Source organism: Scyliorhinus canicula, chromosome 6, assembly GCF_902713615.1.
Source record: "Scyliorhinus canicula chromosome 6, sScyCan1.1, whole genome shotgun sequence".
NCBI lineage: Eukaryota > Metazoa > Chordata > Chondrichthyes > Carcharhiniformes > Scyliorhinidae > Scyliorhinus > Scyliorhinus canicula.
Genome location: NC_052151.1, coordinates 63,980,396 through 64,005,097, shown reverse-complemented (window position 1 = coordinate 64,005,097; position 24,702 = coordinate 63,980,396). Strand labels below are relative to the sequence as shown.

Genomic DNA, 24,702 nt, shown 5'->3' with positions numbered 1-24,702 from the left:
AGACATTGAAGGACGGATTGAAGAGAATGGCAGGTGATACTTTAAGGACCAAGCTATCAAAGTTCTTATTTCAATATCATATCACAATCACACCGCAAACAACTATTGGACTCTCATTGCTGAATTATAGATGGGTAGGAGACTGAAATCTCACCTGGATCTGCTGCATCCAGATGTCAAAGCTAAAGTGGGAAGGAAATGAGGAAAGCGGAAGGTGAGCCCTGATTGTCATGCTAAGGAGAAATGTTTTAACCCGAAGATTATATTTATACCAGGAATTTTGGCAGTAACCAGCGTTGGCTACCTGGAGTTCTCCTTAACCAAAGTGGTCCAGTGTCATTAGGCTGGTTTAGCACACTGGGCTAAATCGTTGGCTTTGAAAGCAGACCAAGGCAGGCCAGCAGCATGGTTCAATTTCCGTACAAGCCTCCCCGAACAGGTGCCGGAATGTTGCGACTAGGGGCTTTTCACAGTAACTTCATTGAAGCCTACTTGTGACAATAAGCGATTTTCATTTCATTTCATTGGTAGAGAAATTGAACAATGGAAGAGTTGTTCGTGGGCACCAAGATCATATTGAACATAGAACATAGAACATACAGTGCAGAAGGAGGCCATTGGGCCCATCGAGTCTGCACTGACCCACTTAAGCCTTCACTTCCACCCTATCCCCATAACCGAATAACCCCTCCTAACCTTTCTTTTTCGTCACTAAGGGCAATTTATCACGGCCAATCCACCTAACCTGCACATCTTTGGACTGTGGGAGGAAACCGGAGCACCCGGAGGAAACCTACGCAGACACGGGGAGAATGTGCAGACTCCACACAGACAGTGATCAAACAGGGAATCGAACCAGGGACCCTGGTGCTGTGAAGCCACAGTGCTAATCACTTGTGCTACCGTGCTCCCCAATGGCATGACTCAGAGACAGCTAAAGTTCCAGATAACATAACAGAAGGAAATGCTGCTGTGGAAATTCAACATAAAGTGGCCCCTGTTGTACCAGGACTTCCAGTGGACTCTACTTCAGGAGAGGGACACTCATGCACAGATACTTAACCTACTCCTGCACCCACAGGTTCAGCTGAACCAAGTCAAACAACATCAGAGTTGACAGAATCACCAGTGGTACTGAGAAGATCACAGCATAGTGAAAGACTGATGTATAATTAAGGCATTAGTTTCATTTTATTTCCGTTTTTAAATGGGATTAGAATTTAAGGGAGGAGAAGCGTTATTGAGTGATATTATTATGCATCTTCTTATTGAAATCAATTGTTGATGTCATCAGTAAGTGCTGTGACATCATTGGTTGTTGTTAGCTGTGTATATTAACTGTATTTATCTGCTGTCAGTTCAAATTCTGTTCCTTGACTGTTATTTTTATGCTTACCTAGCTGCTCCGGTTTTTGAGTCCACACTGTATTTTAAATTTAGTTTTTTTTATATATTAAAGAAAATTAACTTTATTTATTAACTTTATTGATATACGTTTCGATTACCTTTTTGTGATTAAGTCACCACGTGTTCTTGAGCTCCTTTTAATTAAAAAAAATTCACGTTGATGATTTGTGCACTCTGTAAGCATCGGCACTGAATTAAATCGATTTCATTATGTTCTGCAACAGGGAAGGAGGATTCTATGCATGGTCAGATTGTATGAGATGTTTATAATGGAGATGTACTCTGGTTCATCCCATGTATTTAAATCCTCCATGATTTCTACAATCTCCAATAATGTTTATGACTGTCAGAAGCTGGAGAGTTTAGAAGTTGCGATTACTATGGTGAAAGGCCTGTGCACAGAATCGAGTTGACAAAGAGAAATGTACATAAACAGAGTGTTGGCCCGTTATGGAGTACACATAAACACATGCACACAAACACACATTTCTCATTGGGTTATACAATGAGCTAAGAAAATTTAAGTGCAGGTTTCAAGAACCAGAACTTGAGGATCCCTAGGTTATTGTTGCACATTAACGGCGTTCAAAATACATGGATAGGATGGGTATAGAGGGATATGACACTAGAAAGTGCTGGGGATTTGGCCAATGGTGGTATCATGACCAGTACAGGTTTGGAGGGCCGAAGGGCCTGTTCCTGTGCTGTATTGTTCTTTGTTCTTTGATCTGTAATAGAAAACAGGCAGTTGACCATTAATTTGGACATTCTTGATTATGATCTCAACATTTTGAAAGTAAATTGAGTGTGAAATTGCAGGATAGTTTCAAAGGGAGATATTCTGCCCTTGAAATTTTACCAGGACATATAATAAATATGGTGGGAAGGAAAATTATTCCGAGGACTCAAGGATGGCAAATCTGAAGTCCTTCTTTAAAAATTGTTGCGAAATTGGGAGGGTCAGAGAGTAGGCCAGTAGCAAATCCACCTGATTTTCTTTCCATCATTCATTTCCAATGGACAATGCAGCTGGAATACCCTACAGGTGGCAGGCAGGACTGAGGGAACACAATAGAGCTTACCAGCTTGCATGTCAGCTGATATTTATTAACAATTGATCTGGCAGGTCAAAAGGAAGGTTTATATAAAAAGTAAAACAAGCAGAGCAGGGGGAAGAAGATAAATGGGCGAGTTATAGAGGTTTGAGGTGAGTACCAAGGCTGTTGTTAAACAAGTAGATGATAGGTCAGGCCTGGGGGAAGAATTGATAGAGAGGTGGGAGGAGAATGGGACAAAACAATTAGCAGCAACAAATAAAAAGGTGTTGCCTTTAAAGTATATGAACAAAAAAGTGATGTTTTAAAAAACTTACCTGAAGAAAAAATTAGTAGCAAATCCACTGATGGGACACGGCGATGTTTCATCCAAAATCACAGAGCTCCCATGGAAACTCCGGGTGTGGATTGGTTGATATTTATTGTCACATGTACCGAAGTACAGTGAAGAGTATTTTTCTGCGGCCAAGGGAATGTACACAGTATGTACATAATAGACAAAAGAATAATCTACTGCTATCTTACAATCTGGTTTAGTTGCTCTTGGGATAAATTTTTAAAAGGGCAAATAATTTTGATATCGAAGGACATGGTTTATAGGAAGGTGACGATATAAGACATTGGCTAATTGCAGTATGCCAACACTCCATGCTAATTTGGACCCGCTATATGGGGGAAGGTAATAATGCAATATAGATTTGCTAGAATGATAACAGAAAAAGATTATGGGCGGGATTCTCTGACCCCCCGCCGGGTCGGAGAATCGGCGGGGGGGGGGCGTGAATCCCGCCCCCGCCGGCTGCCGAATTCTCCGGCGCCAGGGTTTTGGCGGGGGCGGGAATCGCGCTGCGCCGATCGGCAGCTGCTGGCAGTGACCCCTCCAGCAATTCTCCAGCCCGCGAGGGGCTGAGTGGCTGCCAGTTTTTGGCGGGTCCCGCCAGCGTACATCACAACAGGTCCTTACCAGTGGGACCTAGCTCCACGGGCGGCCTGCAGAGTCCTCATGGGGGGGGGGGGGGCGCGGGGGGATCTGGCCCCGGGGGGTGCCCCCACAGTGGCCTGGCCTGTGATCGGGGCCCACCGATCCACGGGTGGGCTTGTGCCGTGGGGGCACTTTTTCCCTCCGCACTGGCTGCTGTCAACCTCTGCCATGGCCAGTGCGGAGAAGAACCCCCCCCTGCGCATGCGCTGGGATGACGGCAGCACACACTGGCGCTCCCACGCATGCGCCAACTCGCGCTGGCCGGCGGAGGCCCTTCGGCACCGGTTGGCATGGCGCCAAGCCCTTCCGCGCTGGCTGGAGCGGCACCAAACACTCCGGCGCCGGCCTAGCCCCTGAAGGTGCGGAGGATTCTGCACCTTCGGGGCGGTCTGACGCCGGAGTGGTTCACGCCATTCCTCGACGCTGGTTCTCGGATAATCCCGCCTGATATATATGTGGTTAGAGACTTGATAAACCAAGGCTGTTGTCAATGGAGTAGAGGAGGTTCAAGGGATGCTATAATAGTGTTCAAGTTTTGAAAGTGCTAAAAAGACAACATCAGACAAAAATAATTTTGTTTGCACATAATGCATATGCAATTCTGGAAAGCTTCGTGAAAATGTAGTCTTATCAGATGTGTACTGAAATTGAGCACATGTGTTGGCGACTCTAATTTGACTTCAATATGGGTCCAGGGCCGAGGAGTTGTACCTGCATTTCTGAATGCATTGTGGTCCAAATCACAGATGTACCATGTAATGAACTCCAATTGGCTTTATTGGTTGGCCAATTGGAGTATGAGCTCCCTCAATGATAGCTCATTGAGGGGGCCCATATAATCACCTGTGTAGGCTTTGTGAGCAGTCTTAAGTTGACTGGACTGCTAGCAGCACTGTTTGTAGCTGCTCCTGTAATATCGTTATTGTAAATAAATATTGGTGTGGTGACGGAATTCCTGCCTCCCGTGGATTACTACAGTGGCGACGAGGTAAACTAAGAATTTTGCGGAGACCAGCTGCCGCACTCGGACGGTAAGCCTTGCCATTTAAAAAATGCCATTTTCTGGGAGGTTAGAGGCATTCGACCCGGCTATTGAGGACTGGTCCCAGTATGTGGAGAGAATGTGTTACTTCTTCCGGGCAAATGATATACTGACGGATGAAAGGAGACGGCTTATCCTGCTGTCGGTGTGCGGACCCTCAGCTTTCGCCATTATACGTAGTCTGACTTATCCCAATGCGCCGGACACGGAAACTTTCCAAGAAGTAACGGAATTGGTGAAAGAGCACTACTACCCAAAACCACCCCTCATTTTGCGTAGGTACAGATTCTACACAGCGAAGTAGGAAGACTGGGAGTCAGTCACAAATTTCTTGACCCGGCTGAGAAGGCTGGCGGAAAAATGTGAGTTTGGCCCGACGCTAAATGAAATACTTCGGGACCGGTTAGTGTGTGGTATAAACGACCTCACAATACAGAAACGCCTGTTGGCGGAAACGGAGCCAGACTGCAGGCAGGTGTTACAGCTCGCACTGTCCCTAGAAAAGGCAGCAAGTGGGGCGCAGGAACTACAGGGCACGCCAATGGAGGTAGATACCTGTGAGAGGGACTACCACAACGGGTCCTGCTACCAGATAGCCGCTCTCAGGAAAAACCTGAGGAATAGAGGGAAAAAGGAAAACCCCAGAACTGCCCCCAAGTCTGCCAGGACTAACTGGAGACAGAGGGAAGTACCGGCTGAGGCTCCCCCAACAGAGAAGGACCGTTTCTGGCACCAGACAGAGTGGGGTAACAATGACAGAAACCCTAGAAGGAGGTGGCAAAAGAGGAATAGCAGGTGGGGATGCAGGGAAGTACACAATCTGGACGCCCCATCCTCCTCCGAAGGGGAACAATTATATAATATTACAACGAAGAAAGCAGAACCCATTAGGATTACCCCACGGGTGAACGGGCGGCCGACAATAATGGAAATAGACACGGGTGCGGCCGTATCAGTAATGGGAGTGGCAGCATTTAGAAAAATCAAAGATGGACTCCAGCCACTAACCCTAACAAAAACATCGACGAAACTGAAAACCTACACGGGCGAACCCCTGGAAGTTCTAGGCACGACTCATGAACCTGTGGAATATGAGAAACAATTGCTCAGATTACCGTTGACGATAGTAGAGGGCTCCGGACCGAGCTTAATTGGACGGAACTGGCTGAAAGACCTAAAATTAGATTGGATGAAAATTTTCCAGAGTGGAAGCGGGCAGTTGAGTGGAGTACTCCAAAAATACCCGGAGGTCTTCCAGGAAGGTTTGGGGGAAATCATAGGCGCCAAAGCAACTTTGCACGTGGACCCAGAAGCCCTTCCGAAATTTTGTAAGGCCAGGCCGGTACCTTTTGCATTAAGGAAGAAAGTAGATGACGAAATAGAAAGGTTACGGCGCGACGGCATTATCAGACCAGTACAGTTTTCGGAATGGGCAGCGCCGGTGGTACCAATTTTGAAGCCAGACGGCTCGATACGTCTCTGTGGAGATTTTAAACAGACAGTAAACAAATACGCACTGCTGGACAAATACCCAATCCCGAAAATAGACGACCTATATGCCAAATTGGCAGGTGGGCTTTTGTTCACGAAACTAGACATGAGCCACGCCTACCTGCAGTTAAAACTGGACAAGGGCCCCCAGAAGTTCGCTACAATCAACACCCTGAAGGGCCTTTTTCGTTATACTAGGCTACCTTTCGGAGTGTCATCAGCCTGCGCTATATTCCAGCGTACGATGGAAAATATTCTGCAGGGACTACCGCAGGTGGCAATTTATTTGGACGATGTCTTAATCACGGGTAGGACAAACAGGGAACACTTAATGAACCTGGAGGAAGTGCTCAGGCATTTCGCAAAGGCAGGCGTACGGCTAAAAAGGGAAAAATGTGTTTTTCTGGCCCCACAAGTGACGCACCTGGGATATAAAGTAGACGAGTCAGGCTTACATCCATTAGAAGACAGAGTAAGGGCAATAAAAGAAGCCCCAGCTCCCACCATGGTCCAGGAGTTATGATCATTTCTAGGGTTGGTAACCTATTATGGAAAATTTATTGAAAATAGGGCATCCATCCTAGAACCCCTCCACCAGCTACTAAAAAAGGGGCAAGAATGGAAATGGTCCACCCGCCAAAACTGAGCATTTAGGGACATTAAGGAACAGCTGTCATCTGAAAATGTCCTAGGGGCATTATGACCCAAGGAAGGAGTTGGTGGTCACTTGTGATGCATCCCCCTACGGGGTAGGAGCCGTCTTAGCCCATAGAGGAAGGAATGGGGAAGAACGGCCAATAGCCTATGCTTCGACGACCTTGGCGATGGCTGAGAGGAAGTACGCCCAAATCGAGAAGGAAGGACTGGCGGTGATATTTGCAGTAAAAAAATTTCACCAGTATCTGTACGGGCGGAAATTCACCATAGTGACGGACCATAAGCCGTTATTAGGGTTATTAAAAGAAGACAAGTCAATACCCCCGATTGCATCAGCTAGAATCCAACACTGGGCATTGCTACTGGTGGCGTATAGATACGTTCTGGAGCACAGACTGGGAACGCGAGTAGCAAATGCAGATGCTTTAAGCAGACTTCCCCTCCCGGACACTCCGCCACAAATACCAAAAGTAGAGGAGACAGTGATGTAGACGCACAACATATTCGGTTGTGGACGCAAAAAGACCCAGTTTTAGCCAAGATGAAGCATTTACTGCTAACAGGGGAACTGGAAAGACCAGTGGAGCCCCAGATGCACCCATACTGGAGCAGAAGGGGCCAAATAACCGTAGAAGACGGTATCCTATTATGGGGAGCCCGGGTAATCGTCCCAGCTCAGGGCCGTCAGCCAATCTTAACTGAGTTACATCACGGACACCCAGGGGTGTCTAAAATGAAGATGCTGGCTCGAAGCTACGTTTGGTGGCCAGGTTTGGACACAGACATAGCAGCCTTGGTACGTCGGTGCCAGGAGTGGCAACAGGGGCAAAGAGTGCCACCAGCGGCGCCATTGTACCCGTGGGAATGGCCAGGCAGACCGTGGTCCCACCAGCATATTGACCACGCTGGCCCTTTCATGGGCTCAATGTTTTTGGTGATAGTGGACGCCCACTCCAAATGGTTGGACATCCACCGGGTAAACACGGCAAGCACAGCATCGACAATTGAAAAGCTCAGGGCCTCGTTTGCAATACATGGACTTCCGGAGGTATTGGTGTCGGACAATGGAACGGCACTCACAAGTGGGGAATTTGGAAAATTCCAGAAGGAAAACGGAGTCCATCACATCAAAACGGCCCCTTACCATCCAGCGACCAACGGCCTGGCAGAGAGAGCGGTCCAGACACTTAAAGCGGGACTCAAGAAGCAGCCGGCAGCGTCAATAGACACAAAGCTCTCCCGCTGGCTGTTTGATTACAGGACCACACCGCATTCCACAATGGGCATACCGCCAGCTGAACTCTTAATGGGAAGGCGGCTGCGAACGAGGCTGAGTCTCCTTTTCCCAAATTTAACGGAGAAAGTGGTGAAACAACAGGAGGCCCAACGCAGGGGGCATGATAATAGTCGGCAGCAGAGACATTTCCAGGTGGGGGCACCGGTTTGGGTCAAGAATTATGGGAATGGACCAACGTGGGTCAAAGGCACGGTAGAGTCCCAAACAGGGCCCATATCTTATGAGGTTTCAATAGGAGGTAAGGTGCTGAAGAAACACCTAGACCAAATAAGGGCAGCGGAACCACACCTGGAGGCAGGCGAAGCTGGACCGCCTCAAGCTGGGATAGCCCAGACGGAAAGGATACCCACAACCCAGCCCCGAGCAATGTCTCCAGACCCCGTCATCCAGTCATCAGAGTCGGAGATGGACACACTCGACGAGGCCGCCGCGACACCTCTCCCCGAGGAAGAGGAAGAACAACTTCCAAGGAGGTCGTCAAGGAAAAGACGGGCACCTATAAGGTACACCCCGCCCACTTCGGAGAACGACCCGGCAGACGACACAGAGATGACAGACCCAGATATGAGGAGCAGGAAGAAGCTCAGAGGAATGCCAGCTGGCAGGAATTCCTCGGACCTTCGAGGGGAGGGGTGTAATGAACTCTAATTGGCTTTATTGGTTGGCCAATTGGAGTATGAGCTCCCTCAATGATAGCTCATTGAGGGGCCCATATAATCACCTGTGTAGGCTTTGTGAGCAGTCTTAAGTTGACTGGACTGCTAGCATCACTGTTTGTAGCTGCTCCTGTAATATCGTTATTGTAAATAAATATTGGTGTGGTGACGGAACTCCTGCCTCCCGTGGATTATTACATACCACATCTGTAATCTTCTGCTGTAATTCTGAGAGTTACAAAATGCAGGAAGTTGGAAAGCAGTGGCATACCATTAGTGCAGCTCTTCTGAAAATCTGTGACTTGGTAGACATTATTCATTAATCTCTTTAAAACGGGTCAATTGCTGCTTTTTCAGTAGAGTTGAAATTTCTGGTTCATTAGTTCATCCATCAGTCTCTAATTACATCATCTGCCATCAAGTTGTAGGAACTGATTATAGAAATGGAGCATGGGGGACACAGTAAAAAACACATTGATCTACTGGAATTATATTGCTTTGGGATAAAAGTATTAAAATAAACTTTTTTTCAAAAGCCTAAAACGCAGAAATCACCACATTTGAAAATTTTAAAGATGACTTGGTAGATTGAGAGCAGTATGTTTGTAGTTTTAGAAGGGGGGGGGGATATTAGATTAGAGCTGGATCTGGGTTTATTGTCACGTGTAACAAGGTCCAGTGAAAAGTATTGTTCTGCGTACAGTCCAGACAGATCATTCCATACGTGAAAAACATAGGACATATGATAGATACGCAATGTAAATACATGGACATAGACATCAATGGGTAGTACGTTAGCGTAGTGGTTAGCACAGTTACTTCACAGCTTCAGGGTCCCAGGTTCGATTCCTGGCTTGGGTCACTGTCTTTGCGAAGTCTGCACGTTCTCCCCGTGTCTGCGTGGGTTTCTGCCGGGTGCTCCGGTTTTCTTCCGCAGTCCAAAGATGTGCAGGTTAGGTGGATTGGCCACGCTAAATTGCCCTTAATGTCCAAATAGGTTGGGTGGGGTTCCTGGGTCTATTGGGATGGGTTGGAGATGTGGGCTTGGGTGGGGTGCTCTTTCCAGGGGCCGGTACGGACTCGATGGGCCGAGTGGCCTCCTTCTTTGTGTCTACGCTGACAACTTTACCTCAAGTGTTTTTCAAACTTTTTGTCCGGGGACCCATTTTTACCCATTCATTGGCAAAGAGGGTTAAAGAAAATCCCAAGGCATTCATTGGCAAATAGGGTTAAGGAAAATCCCAAGGCTTTTTACACGTACATTAAAAGCAAGAGGGTAGCCAGGGAAAGGGTTGGCCCACTGAAGGACAGGGGAGGGAGTCTATGTGTGGAGCCAAAGGAAATGGGTGAGTTACTAAATTAATACTTTGCATCAGTATTCACTAAAGAGAAGGAATTGGTGGACAGCAGCACGGTTCAATTCCCGTACCAGCCTCCCCGAACAGGTGCCGGAATGTGGCGGCTAGGGGCTTTTCACAGTAACTTCATTGAAGCCTACTCGTGACAATAAGCGATTTTCATTTCATTTCATGAGTGTAGGGCCCGGGAGATGGCATCTGCTGTGGACTGGTTGTGGCAGTATATGAATTGCAATGAATTGAGGTTTTCCTGGGCATGCAGCTGATGTATCTCATGACCAACCTCTCGAAGCACTTCATAATGATGGATGTCAAGGACAACGGACGGTAGTCATTGAGCAAGGCCTCCGAGTATTCCGTTTCATTGTTATTTATAGCGGTGTACGATTCATGAAGCCCCTTACTCACTTCCGCCTGGGGAGGGATGTAGACTACCGTGGGAAAAAGTCCACTGGAAATTTGATTCCTTATTCTGAGAAAGAGTTGATTTGGTGATTGTGGCTTTTACCCCAGGAAAGAATTTGGGGGCTGTTGGGTGCAGTGCGAGGCTGGGTGAAAGTCTGGGTCAAAGACATTTTGATGTAGCCGTGGAAAAAAGAATAAAACAAAAAATAGCCGTCCAACCCTCAGCCCTCTCACCCTCTCCAAACTCCCCATGTCCCATCCATGTGAACCCATGTCATCTCATGTCCTTCATTCCCATGCCGACCTATGGCCCTTTACTCACCCCCAGACCTCGACAGAGCCAATGCAAACTTAGTGCCTACTCATGCAAACCCATACTTTTCCCACCCACCACCCCTTTCCCTTATATTCTCCATGCTAACTCACCCAGCATCTACCATATACAGACCTCAGGACACATGCTGAGATTAAATAAAGTTCTTAAGCGTCTACTGCTGAATTCACGGATTTGAAAAGATATTGTAATTGATAACCAATTTACTACATTTAACTTCCTTTAACCCTTCGAGAAAGAAACATTTGTTTACATCATCCCACATCAAATAATTTATAAACACTTGGAGCTGTCAATCAAACTGTGAACTGATAATTTGTGAAACCAATTACGCCAGACTAATCTTGGTAATAATTGTAGCTCTCAGGCTTATGTCAACAGATAGAGTGAAATAGAAAGCATTGACTTTTAAAAAAACATTCGCCAGTTTATTTTTAAATATTTAAAGAATAAAAGATATAAATCCCAAAAGGGTTTTACAGATCCATTTAACATATCCTTTGACAATTCCAATGAGGTTGACAGATCCAGTGATTTTACACACATTCATGTTTATTTTTAACAATCCAAAATGACACTTGGCCTCTCCCCTAAGGGCACTTCACATCTCTTAAAGGGCACCTCACCTCTCTGAAAGGTATCCCAGGACCATATCCTAAAAAGCGTACCTTACCTTTCTGAAAGGGTGCCTATCTCTCCAAAGAACTCCTGTAAGTTTGGACCTTCTCCCTTCACGTCTAAAATGCACATGTCTGCTGTCGTCATCCCACTGACAAAAGTCAGATCTCACAGAAGGCACGCTAACATGTGCAGTTGTCTCTTTGAACCATGGATGTGCAAATCATTTCTGGCCTCTATTCTCCCCCATCCGCAAAATGTTTGGATGACAGTTTTGAGGGCAGGACCTTCGGATTCGGGCTTCCAACACCATTTTCGCTATGACTGAGAGCCTGTCCGTCTGCATGAGAATTCAGACCTATAATTTGGATTGCCAGCCTGTTATCCCTCTGACCAGTAACCAGGGGCGGGATTCTCCCATACCCGACGGGGCGGGATGTCCTGGCGGGACGGAGTGGCGTGAACCACTCCGGCACCAGGCCGCTCCGCCAGCCGGCATGGAAGGCCTTTGGCACTGCGCCAGCCAAGGGCGAAGGGACTCTGCTGACTGGGGCCCACGCATGCGCGGGAGCGTCAGCAGCTGCTGACTTCATTCCCGTGCATGCGCAGGGCGGGGTTCACCTACGCGTCGGTCATGGCGGAGGCTTACATGGCCGGCATGTAGGAAAAGAGTGCTCCCACGGCACAGGCCCGCCCGTGGTTCGGTGGGCCCTGATCGCGGGCCAGGCCACCGTGGGGGCACCCCCCCAGGGCCAGATCGCCCTGCGCCCCCCAAAGGACCCCGGAGCCCGCCCGCGCCACGAGGGACCTAGTCCAATTTATGCCGGCGGGTCCTGCAAGGAACCAGCGGGACTTCGGCCCATCGCAGGCTGGAGTATCGCTGGGGGGGGGGGGAACAGCTGTGAGTGGCCGCCAACCGGCGTGCGCGATTCCCGCCCCTGCCAATTCTCCGGCGCCGGAGAATTCGGCGGCTGGCGGGGGCAGGATTCACGCCTCCCCCCCCCGCGATTCTCCGACCCGGCAGGGGGATGGAGGATCCCACCCCAGATTATAACTGGTGCATATAACATAATTAACATCTTAATAACAGTGCAAACAACTGCTCACTTACATAGAGCTAAATTTGAGAGCTGCAGCAAGCAATAGGATATTTTAAAGACATAGCTTTGATTCTGAAATGGCTCTGTGGGGATATAGATAGTAACTTTCTGTCTTCTCAATTCTGATGAGGAGCTTTTCCATGGGCCTTGCAGATCAGAAATCTGAACTTGTGATGTCCATAATTTTGATTCGCAATGCTGGCAATGGAAGTGCAAAATCAGAAACATTTTAGCTTGCATTCTATATTTATAAGATTCCATCTGGAACTCCGATTGAGATTTCCAAAGGGTTAACAAAATAAATACAGATGTGTGAAATGAAAGAGATGTGTTTAAATGGAAAACATTTGAACTAACAGAATTAAACTGATTCAAAAGCAAATGACTATGTTTCATCAAAGTAAAGAACTGAAAGGTTTCAGGCTCATTAATAAAATGTGCATTAGTTAATACTGCTGTCTTGCAAAACGAAGTTGGTGATAAATTTTAGCGTTATCTGACAGCTAAGTGGTGGAAGAAGAAGTGATGGGTGATCTAAGGAGGCACAGTTTGAATGCAGTGTTATCATCATGACCAAACTCCACAGGAATATGAGCTAATCATTGTGTAGTCAAGCTGTTGTGAACAAATGGCATTTGACTGGGGTGACAATGTCACGACCAACAAATAGCCAGCACCCTCTGGACTATTAATAATGGTAAGGGGCTGATTTTGAAGAAGTACTTCAATCCTTAAAAACCCAATGGTTTATTAGAATGTTTATGATCATTATTATTTTCCAACTTCAATTTGTTAATACTGTAACATAAATACCAACCTACAAATGTCAGGCTTGAGGAGTTGCAGTGCAAACCTCACTTTCTAAGCTTTAGTGTAAACAATTGCACTCTGCGCCTAATGCCGCTTCAGAATAAATGTAATGTTAATGATACACTCACCAAAACGCATTAGCTCCTAAAGTTCACAGATGGAACATTTTCATGCACATTTTCAGAATGAGTAAGCCTTGCAGTTCTACTCATGAAAAGTGATAAATAAGCACTCATGAAATTAACTTTTCAGGTCTGTCTTCTAAAAGTTACACCAGGCTGTCTTATAATAAATGCAATGTGCAGATGAAAACAATTATTCAATTACTGGGGTTGAGCATCAAATTCTTCATGTGACTGCAAACAGATCCAAAGAGCCTGGGGGCTAAATTCAATAGCCCCCGAAAATAGGCAATGGGATCACCATGCGCGATTAAACCGCGCCTTGCTTTTATGTGATGCAGGCAGTCCGCCAACTCCATGCTGTCTGCTCATTTCAATGATTGCTGCGTCTAGCCAGCTCTAACTGCTCTGTTGAGTAGCTGGATGCTGGAAGCATCAGCAAGAAGGCCAAATTCGAAACTTGCTGACACCAGTTGAAGCCAACCTGCACCTCCTGGAGAGGGAGTGCATTGTGGCTGCAGCGGCTCCTGGCTGTTGGGAATCAACCTTGCAAAACTGTGATGAATGGCACAACACACGGAAGAGCAGGCTTGAATGTTTCAGGACATTGAACTGGAGGTCTTGGTGGAGGAATTGGAAAGAAGGAAAGATGTCCTGTGTTTGCACGCCCTCCAGGTGCTCACAAAGCAGCGCTTCAAAAATTCAATGAGCTCTCAGAAGTGGCATCTTCAAATGTCATATCCCATCAACTGCACCACCGTCCCCGGATACTACTCAATTTGCCATCATACACCTAGGAACAAGCTCTATCATTCAGGACTCATACATAAAATGCACACGCTTCACAACATATTCAAACTGTTAAATGTGACTCACAAGCCTCACAGGTTACAACACACTGTAACGGATGCACATTTGACAGCCACATTAGCCAAACAGATTGCATGACATTCAGTGACACATTTCCCTCTTTTGCAAGACAAGGTGAAGCACAGCTGGAGTCAGCAGGAACAAACTGGAGCTGACAGGCCGGTCTGCAAATGCTAACCCCCAAGGAGCAGGTTCTGTTGGCTATTATTGGGAAGCCATTGCTGAGATGTAACTATCAGTGAATTTGAAACTATCAAAATGATGATATCCTCATAGCTAATGCTCATTCTTGCATCCTACCTCCTTCTCATCCCACATTCTCATCTGATTGACTGGCTGGCATAAAACAGAGATTATGTGTAAATGCCCATGTCCGATTGGCAGGATGTAACAGCACCAGATGACGTTCAGACTTCTGGAGTGCACTGTGCCTCAATCCCATGGAGTAACGCAGGGGCCCACGAGCACCTGGAGGGAGGAGCTGAGGGAGCACATCCCAGGTCTTCCACGGGAGATCCTGGGAGTGACCAGCTGTTCTGAATCTCCCCTTCCTGAGACTGGGGCAACTCAGCCACAGCAGGTAGAACAGGGTGGCCTCTCAAACGAAGGGACAAAGGAATGTAGGGCAGGACCTCACTCACCAGGGAGTCAGTGTGCTGGCAGTAGACAGACAGACAGGAGTCAGTTATAAGCAATAACTGAGGAGCATCACAGACCATTCCTCACTGCGAGTCTCACCACCCTCCTGCATCGACTGGGCAACAGGCACCCTAGTGCCCAAGCATCCTGATGTTCGGAATTCGGCCATCTTCACCCCCTGGTCTCAGAGGCGTCAAGACATCAAAAAACAAAGAACAGTACAGCACAGGAACAGGCCCTTCGGCCCTCCAAGCCTGCGCCGATCCCATGTTCTGGGAAGGTGATCACTCTTGTCCTCCATGAAGGGGGAGGAGGTGAGGACATCTCTTTCCCTCATGCCCATGCGCACCCTCGCCCCTACTTGGCCTCCATCCTCTGGATCCCTAGCTGGCTCTTCCTTAATGCCCTCCTGCACATCCTTCTCATCCGAGGACATGCGGCACTCCACGAGATCGTCCTCAGGTCATCGCACATCTGCATAGCCAGGTTTTTAGAATGCGCAGCAGACTACAAAAATGCAGGAGACCCCCTGGGGGCTGCATTATAGGGCCTCACCGGACCTGTTAAGGGACAGGAACCTCATCTTCAATGCAGATTCACCGCGCATTGACTTGACAGATCAGGTCGCACGTGAGCATCTTTGTGTCTGCCCTCTGTTGCGGTCTATGACCTCTGCACTGGCATCATCATAGATTCATATTAGACAGGAGCAGGAGGAGGCCTTTTGGCCCTTCGAGCTTGCTCTGCCATTTATCACGATTATGGCTGATCATCCAACTCAATAGCCTAATCCTGCTTTATCCCCATAGCCTTTGATCCCCTTCAGCCATTGCCTTGTGACCAACAAGCTATCCCTGCAGTCTGGGGTGTCCCTTGAAAATGCCTGGGATCTGTGACTGGCTCAGGATGTAGCTGTCATGCACTGTCCTTGGAAAACAGAGCATTGTGTGGTCACACACCAACTACACATTGAGTGAGTGGAACCCTTTCCGGTTTATGAAGGGGACTCGCTGGTGCCATGTGCAAGAGTACGGCATTGGGCACAGTCGATCACCTCCTGCACATGTGACAGACCAGCTATGACCCAAAGACCGTAACCTTGTCTTCCTGTCGAGCCTGGTCCAGGTCAAAATGTATGCAGAGCCCGTGCATGAAGTGCGTCCATCACTTTACGAGCTGAATTGATTCAGAATTGCTGGTCCCTCCCAGGGAACAGGTGACCTCCGCTGCCACGAGGCACCAAGCCTGCAAGGACGTGGCTCAGATGCTGCACAGCTCCATTATTGTGTCATCGGGGGAGGGCAGGGGACGATCGTGCCAGAAATCTCGTTGGCACAAATCCGTTTTTGGCCTTTCATGAGATTTAGCGGCCATTATGGATTTGTGCCCACAGCTATCATGGCCACTAAATTACGCCCAGGGAGTTTGCAGATAGATATAGATGGGTTGAGTGAGGGGGAAAACAGCTAACAAATGGAGTATAATTGGAAAAATGTGAACTTTGACAGGAGGAATCTATCTACTTAAATAGAGAAGGACTAGAATTTTGAGGTGTGGGGGAGTTAGGTGTTCTAGTACATGAGTAACAAAAAGTTAGTATTCATAGATCATAGAATTTACAGTGCAGAAGGAGGCCATTCAGCCCATTGAGTCTGCACCGGCTCTTGGAAAGAGCACCCTACCCAAGGTCAACAACTCCACCCTATCCCCATAACGCAGTAACCCCACCCAACACTAAGGGCAATTTATCATTGCCAATCCACCTAACCTGCACATCTTTGGACTGTGGGAGGAAACCGGAGCACCCGGAGGAAACCCACGCACACACGGGGAGGATGTGCAGACTCCGCACAGACAGTGAACCAAGCCGGAATCAAACCTGGGACCCTGGAGCTGTGAAGCGATTGTGCTATCCACAATGCTACCGTGCTGCCCCTTCAGATACAGCAAGGAATTAAGAAGGCTAATGGGGAGCTTTCCTTAATTAGGAGAGGAATTCAACGTAAAAGTGAGGATGTTATATTTCAGTTGTACAGGACATTGGAGGGATCACATTTCGAATACTGCGCAGTTTTGGCCTCCTTATTTAAGGAAGGATGTGAATGTACTGGAGGCGGTTCAGAGGAGGTTCACGAGATTGATAACTGTAATATGTGGATTGTCTTATGAGGATCAGTTGGACGGGCTGGTCTTGTTTCCACTGGAGTTTAGAACAGTGAGGGGTGGCTTGATTGAAGCATGCGAGATTCTGAATGGTCTTGACAAGGGGCTGGTTTAGCTCACTGGGCTAAATCGCTGGCTTTTAAAGCAGACCAAGCAGGCCAGCAGCACGGTTCGATTGCCGTACCAGCCTCCCCGGACAGGCGCCGGAATGTGGCGACTAGGTGCTTTTCACAGTAACTTCATTGAAGCCTACTCGTGACAATAAGTGACTTTATCTTTATCTTTATCTTACAAGGTAGATGAGGAAGAGATGCTTCCTCTTGTGGGTGAGTCCAGAACTAAGGGACATTGTTTTATAATTAGAGGTTTCACTTTTAGGAGAGAGATGAAGATTTTTTTTCTCAGAGGATGGCGTGACTTTGGAACCCTCTGCCTCAGAAGGCGGTGGAGGCGGAGTCATTAAATATTTTTAAGGCGGAGTTAGATAAATTCTTGTTCAGCAAAGGAATCAAGGGTATTCGGGGCAGATGGGAATGTGGAATTCAAAACACAAACGGATAAGCTATGATCTTATTGAATTTTAAGCATGGCCTACTTCTGCTCCTACTTTGAATGTTCTTATGTTTGTACGATACACAAGTCGCAGGTGATATAAACATACATCTCCAAACAAGATCCTGAGGGGGATTCAGGATCCACTGAACAGCTTTGAGATTCAGAAGGTTTTCAAACAATGGTAAGGTGCGATTTAACGGCCACGTTGCACCTGGTAAATTTCAGTGCGGGCCAGTTAGATCGCAGGAGAGGCTGTGGTGAACCATTGTGTGCACCTGTATTAGGGGATGGAACGACGGGACCTGCACTACAGGTTCGCCATAGCCCCTGCCGGCTAGCTCCACCCATAAGGAGCTGTATAAATATCCGTGCCCTCCTTCTGATTTGCCATTTCGCCAGCTGCAGTAGGAGGCCACGCATCTGGCTGTAATAAAACCACAGTTGTACCGATCTGAGTCTTTCATGCAATTGATCGTGCTGATGCGACCATCAATTCATTCAGAGACACGAGTTGGAGTTAACTGTGGCTTTAATCGGCTTACAACTGAGCCTGCCTGCGACTGTGCTGAACTGAGGGCGGTCTCGCAGGACCGCAGCACTTATACTTCCTGAAGGGGGCGGAGCCAAGGGTGGAGCCCTGTACATGCTCCTCATCTCCCCCTGTGGGCAGAGCCGCGCAACGGCTCACAGATGGAGCCCACAGGGACACAGTAATGTACAGTGTGAATTATAGTGGTTACACATTCACCACACGTGCATCAATTTATTACAGTCAGATATACTAAGAGATGCATATCAGAATCAAACCAGATCGCCTGCAGCTGGATCCGCACTCGCCCGACGCCAGAAAGGACTTTAATCACTGGCTAGCTTGTTTTGAGGCCTACATCAACGCTGCGAACCCCACGCCAACGGAAGTTCAGAAGATCCAGGTTTTATACTCCAGGTTGAGCTCCAACGTGTTCCCGTTGATCCAAGACACCCCGAGTTATGCGGAAGCGATGGCACTCCTAAAAGAGAACTATGCTCAGAAAGCAAACACGCTCTTTGCTAGGCACGTACTCGCCACTCGCGCTCAACTCCCTGCTGAGTCTATCGAAGACTTCTGGCGGGCTTTAATCCCACTTGTACGGGACTGTGACTGTCAGGCCGCTACGGCCACTGAACATTTTAATCTCCTTATGTGCGACGCATTCCTAACGGGGATTGCGTCGGACCCTATCCGACAATGACTGCTGGAAGGGGCCACACTCGACCTAACGGAGACAAAAGCTTTAGCGCTCTCCATGACGGTCGGATCTCGAAACGTCCACGCCTACCCCGCTTGCCATGCGGCCCACCCGTCCTTCCCCTCCTGGACACCGCAAACGACCCCCGGCTGGGGCCTTGCCGACTCGATATGCCTGAACTGCCCGCCAATCCGCGCACCCCGGGGGTCCCCGCTGCTACTTCTGTGGTCAGCAGAACGAACCACCCACACCAACGCTGCCCGGCCCGTGCCGCCACTTGCAAGTCCTGCAGTAAAAAGGGCCACTTTGCAGCTGTGCGCCAGGCCTACGCAGTCGCTGCCATCGCGCCTGCAATCGCCCCCTCCCCCCTGCCGAACAAACAATGGGCGCCGCCACCTTCTCCTCCCGGGGCCACGTGTGACCATTGGGCGCCGCCATCTTTTCCTCCCAGGGCCAGGTGCGGCCAGTGGGCACCGCCATCCCCCCCCTCACTCCAAGTGCGGCCCATGGGCGCCGCCATCTTGCACTGCCCCCGCAACATGCGCTCCATGGGCGCCGCCATTTTGTTCCCTACAGGACCCCCGTACGCCGCCATTTTGTCTCCCCCATGGGGCTAGAACGCCAGATCGGGGTCGCCGATGCTCTACATCTGAAACCTCGGATGACCACCCGCAGCTCACCTCGATGACACTGGACCAGTCCCGTCCTCACAACCTGGTCGCTTCGACGACGGTGAAAATCAACGGCCACGTGACCTCTTGCCTGCTGGACTCTGGGAGCACCGAAAGCTTCATACACCCAGACACGGTAAGGCGCTGCTCCCTCGCGGTCCACCCCGCCAACCAACAGATCTCCCTGGCCTCCCGATCCCACTCTGTCCCGATCCGAGGGTTCTGCCTGGTCAATCTCACTGTCGAGGGTTGTAGAATTCAGTGGTTTCCGCCTCTACATCCTCCCTAACCTCTGCGCTGCACTATTGCTGGGCCTGGATTTTCAGTGGAACCTCCAGAGCCTCACCCTCAAATTTGGCGGGCCCCTACCTCCACTCACCGTTTGCGGCCTCGCGACCCTCAAGGTTGATCCTCCCTCCCTCTTTGTCAATCTAACTGCGGATTGCAAGCCCGTCGCCACCAGGAGCAGATGGTACAGCACCCAGGACAAGACCTACATCAGGTCCGAAGTCCAGCAGCTGCTTCAGGAGGGCATTATCGAGGCCAGCAACAGCCCCTGGAGAGCTCAAGAGGTGGTAGTAAAAATGGGGGAGAAACACAGAATGGTCGTGAACTACAGCCAGACCATCAATTGGTACACGCAGCTCGACGCGTACCCCCTCCCACGCATATCTGAGATGGTCAATCAGATTGGGCAGTACCGGGTCTTCTCAACAATTGACCTGAAATCTGCCGACCACCAGCTCCCCATTTGTAAATCGGACCATCCATACACTGCCTTCGAGGCAGACGGTCGGCTCTATCAATTCCTTAGGGTGGTCTTCGGCGTCACTAACGGGATCTCGGTCTTCCAAATGGAGATGGACCGAATATCGACCGGTACGGTTTGCGGGCCACATTTCTGTACCTAGACAATGTCACCATCTGCGGCCATGACCAGCAGGACCACAACGCCAATCTCGCTAAATTCCTCTGCACTGCCACTCTCCTCAACCTTACGTACAACAAGGAGAAGTGTGTGTTCCGCACGACCCGCCTAGCCATCCTCGGCTATGTAGTCCAAAACAGACTTCTGGAGCCCGATCCCGACCGCATGCGCCCCCTCATGGAGCTCCCCCTCCCCCACTGCCCCAAGGCCCTCAAACGCTGCCTGGGGTTCTCCTCCTACTACGCCCAGTGGGTCCTAAACTATGCGGACAAGGCCCGCCCACTCATACAGTCTACGCAATTCCACCTTGCGGCCGAGGCACAACACGCCTTCGCCCAGATCAGAGCAGACATAGCCAAGGCCGGGATGCACGCAGTAGATGAGGCACTGCCCTTTCAAGTTGAAAGCAATGCTTCAGACGCCATACTCGTCGCCACTCTAAACCAGGCAGGCAGACCCGTGGCATTCTTTTCCCGCACCCTTCATGCCTCTGAAATTCGGCACTCATCCGTCGAAAAAGAGGCCCAAGCTATTGTTGAAGCTGTGCGGCATTGGAGACATTACCTGGCCAGCAGGAGATTCACTCTCCTCACTGACCAACGGTCGGTAGCCTTCATGTTTAACAACACACAGCGGGGCAAGATCAAAAATGATAAAATCTTGCGGTGGAAGATCGAGCTCTCCACCTATAATTACGAGATTTTGTATCGCCTCGGCAAACTCAATGAGCCGCCCGATGCCCTTTCCCGAGGTACATGTGCCAGCGCACAAGTAGACCGACTCCGTGCCCTGCATGACAGCCTTTGTCACCCAGGGGTCACATGAATATGCCACCTCGTCAAAGCTCGCAATCTGCCCTACTCCGTCGAGGAAGTACGGACAATCACCAGAGACTGCCAGGTCTGTGCGGAGTGCAAGCCGCACTTCTATCGACCAGACGGCCCGCGCCTGGTGAAAGCGTCCCGCCCCTTTGAACGCCTCAGCGTGGATTTCAAAGGACCCCTCCCCTCCACCGACCGCAACACATATATCCTCAATGTGGTCGATGAATTCTCCAGGTTCCCCTTCGCTATTCCATGCCCCAATATGACGTCTGCCACCGGCATCAAGGCCCTCAACACAATCTTCGCTCTGTTTGGATTCCCCGCCTACATCCACAGCGACAGGGGATCATCATTCATGAGCGATGAGCTGCGTCAGTTCCTGCTCAGCTGGGATATCGCCTCCAGCACGACGACCAGCTATAATCCCCGGGGAAATGGGCAGGTAGCGAGGGAGAATGGGACGGTATGGAGGGCTGTCCAGCCGGCCCTACGGTCCTGAAACCTCCCAGCCTCTCGCTGGCAGGAGGTCCTCCCTGATGCACTACACTCCATACGGTCACTACTGTGCACCGCCACAAACAATACACCCCATGAACGTGTTTTTACCTTCCCTAGGAAGTCCACATCCGGGGTGTCCCTCCCGACTTGGCTCGCAGCTCCAGGTCTGGTCCTTCTACGTCGGCACGTTCGACTCCACAAGGCGGACCCCTTGGTGGACAGGGTACACGTGTTCCACGCCAACCCCCAGTATGCCTACGTGGAGTTCCCCGACGGCCGCCAAGATACTGTCTCCCTCAGGGACCTGGCTCCCTCGGGTTCCACTCCAACTCACTCCCCCACCCACGCACCACCCTTCCCTCCCCCGGCGCTCCGAACATTAGCCCCACCAGGTCCATCCCTCCTTTCCCTGCCCAAGCAAGAGGACGAGGAAGATTTTGGCACCCGGAGTCATCCGACTACTGGCCAACACCAACACCGCCAGCACCGTTATCGCCACCACCGTACGTCGCTCCCAGTGAACCGTCAAAGCACCTGATCGACTTAACCTCTGACGGGCACCGAACCGTCAAAATTGACTTTTGTTTTCCCTCCCCACTGTAGATTATTTGCAAAACTATATATAGTTCCACGCCACCCCCGCTGGACTCATTTTTAACAGGGGGTGAATGTGGTGAACCACTGTGCGCAACTGTATTAGGGGATGTAAGGTAGGACCTGCACTACAGGTTCGCCGATAGCCCCTGCCGGCTAGCTCCGCCCACAAGGAGCCGTATAAATATGTGTGTCCGCCTTCTGATCAGCCATTTCACCAGCTGCAGTAGGAGGCCAAGCATCTGACTGTAATAAAGCCACAGTTGTACCAATCTGAGCCTTTTGTGCAATTGATCGTGCATCAGAGGCCCAAATCAGAAACCGTACCGGGCACAGAGCGGTTTGCGATCTAACTGGCCCGCTCGGATGGCGGGATCTGGATCCCCCCTAGACATGAACATCATTGGTCCGAAGCCAATTGAGGCCAATTAAGGACAATCTCCATCTCATGTGTGAGATGGAAGCAGGATCTAATGGCCTCCCATAATCTCGCCGGCTCCTTGGCGAGCAGTCACACGGGCACCATGCAGCACTCCTATTTAAAAATGGGAACCTTGCACAATGGCTGCTGAGAGGATCGGAGGAGGTGATTAGCCATCTTTAATTCCCAGCAATCTCTTTAATATATATAACAAACTGGCCCTGACAGCTTTCTGTGGCAGAGAATTCCACAGGTTCACAACTCCCTGAGAGATGAAGTTCATCCTCACCTCAGTCCTGAATGGCTCACCCCTTATTCCTCGGCTGTGTTTCCCTAGTTCCGGATGTCCCCAGCAGCAAAAACATTCTTCCTGCATCTAGCCTGTCCAATCCCATAAGGATTGTATATGTTTCTATGATATCCCTTCTCATTCTTCTAAATGCCAGTGAGTACAAGCTTAGTCGACCCAGTCTTTCTTCATATGTCAGCCCTGCCATCCCGGGAATTAGTTTGCCGAACCTTCGTTGGACACTGTAGCCACCGAAGTTGGCCATTTCCCTGAATACAAAATGGAGGAAGCAAAGCATATATGATAAAATGGACAATGTTTGCAGCGCCAGCAGGCTGCACCTAGCAGGTGTGGATTCTGTCTGCTAAGAAAGCAGACAGCACCTAAACAAACATTCCGCACACTAATTAGGCAATCACCAGGATAATTAGCATGTTAATGGAACGATTCCAGATACAATGGACACAAATGGGGAAGCAACTGCAACATTGTAAAGGATACCAGACACTCAGGCACCAACAGGGTTCGAAAACAAAGAGCCTAAGGAACAGCCTCAGTATTGGGGGATTCAAACATATCGATTGGGAAGAGACCCAATCGATTCCAAGCAGGTAAGGGAGTCCTCCCAAAGGGGCGCGGATCCCTGGGACCTATAAAAGACAGGTCCCACACATGGTTCAGTCTTCTTGTCCAGCCCTCCTCTCTCTTTGACCAGCACTCCTCCGTGGACCAGCACCCCGACCAGCTTTTGCCAAGAAGACCCTGAAGGAGAGAGAGAGAGGTTCGGACAGCAGCCGCCAGCAAGTAAGTGTCTCACAACGATCGCTACCAGAGATAGACACTCCTGACCACTTTTTAACTTATACCAACCTGAAGTCTGCAGACCAGAGCAGAGCAAGAGGCCTTGTTCCCTGACCCGGCAGTTCCTTCGAGATAAGTATTAGTTTATTTAGTGGTAGGAATAAGTTTAATCCTTTTAGCGTGTGCATGGGTAGTTATTATAATTGTATTATAATAAACTCAGTTGCTTGAACTTACTAATTGGTGTATGGTTTTATTGCTTTGAACTTCACCTTGAACTTGTGGCGGTATCTTAACGATACCTGGCGACTCCAGAGCTAAGTAAAGAAACAGAGCCAAATTGAGTGTTAAGCACACTCACCCAGAACGGCCATCAACACCCTCAATAGCAAGAATGTTCTTCATTAAACCAGGAGTCCAAAACTGCACACAATACTCAAAGTATGGCCTCACCAATGCCTTATAACTACAGTAAGACATCCCTACTCCTGTACTCAAATTCTCTCACTAATTGTGCTTACGAACCTCTTGTGTGGGACCTTGTTAAAAGTCTTTTGAAAGTCCAGATACACAACATCCGCTGGTTCACCCTTGTCTAGTCTACTGGTCACATCCTCAAAAAATTCCAAAAGATTTGTCATTCCAATCAAACTGTTTGGCCTGGACACATTAAATACCAGCAGTGGTCTCGCCGGCTCGACCATCGGGATGCACCTGGAAAGTCCCAGCTGCTATAGCACTTAGAACATCCTCTGTTAAATCGCACCTGTAATAAACATGGGGTTTGGCAACTTTTTAGAAATCAAGGAACTGATAACGAAAGGGAAAATAGAACATGGGAGTAAATTAGTGTGAATCATAAAAACAAACTGTAAAATCTTCTGCA

General features: G+C 49.1%; 1 pseudogene; it reads left to right on the top strand.

The window, feature by feature from the left end:
• Window positions 1-5,396: 5,396 nt before the first annotated feature.
• On the top strand, window positions 5,397-8,147 carry LOC119966945 (annotated as a pseudogene).
• The last annotated feature ends 16,555 nt before the right edge of the window (window positions 8,148-24,702 follow it).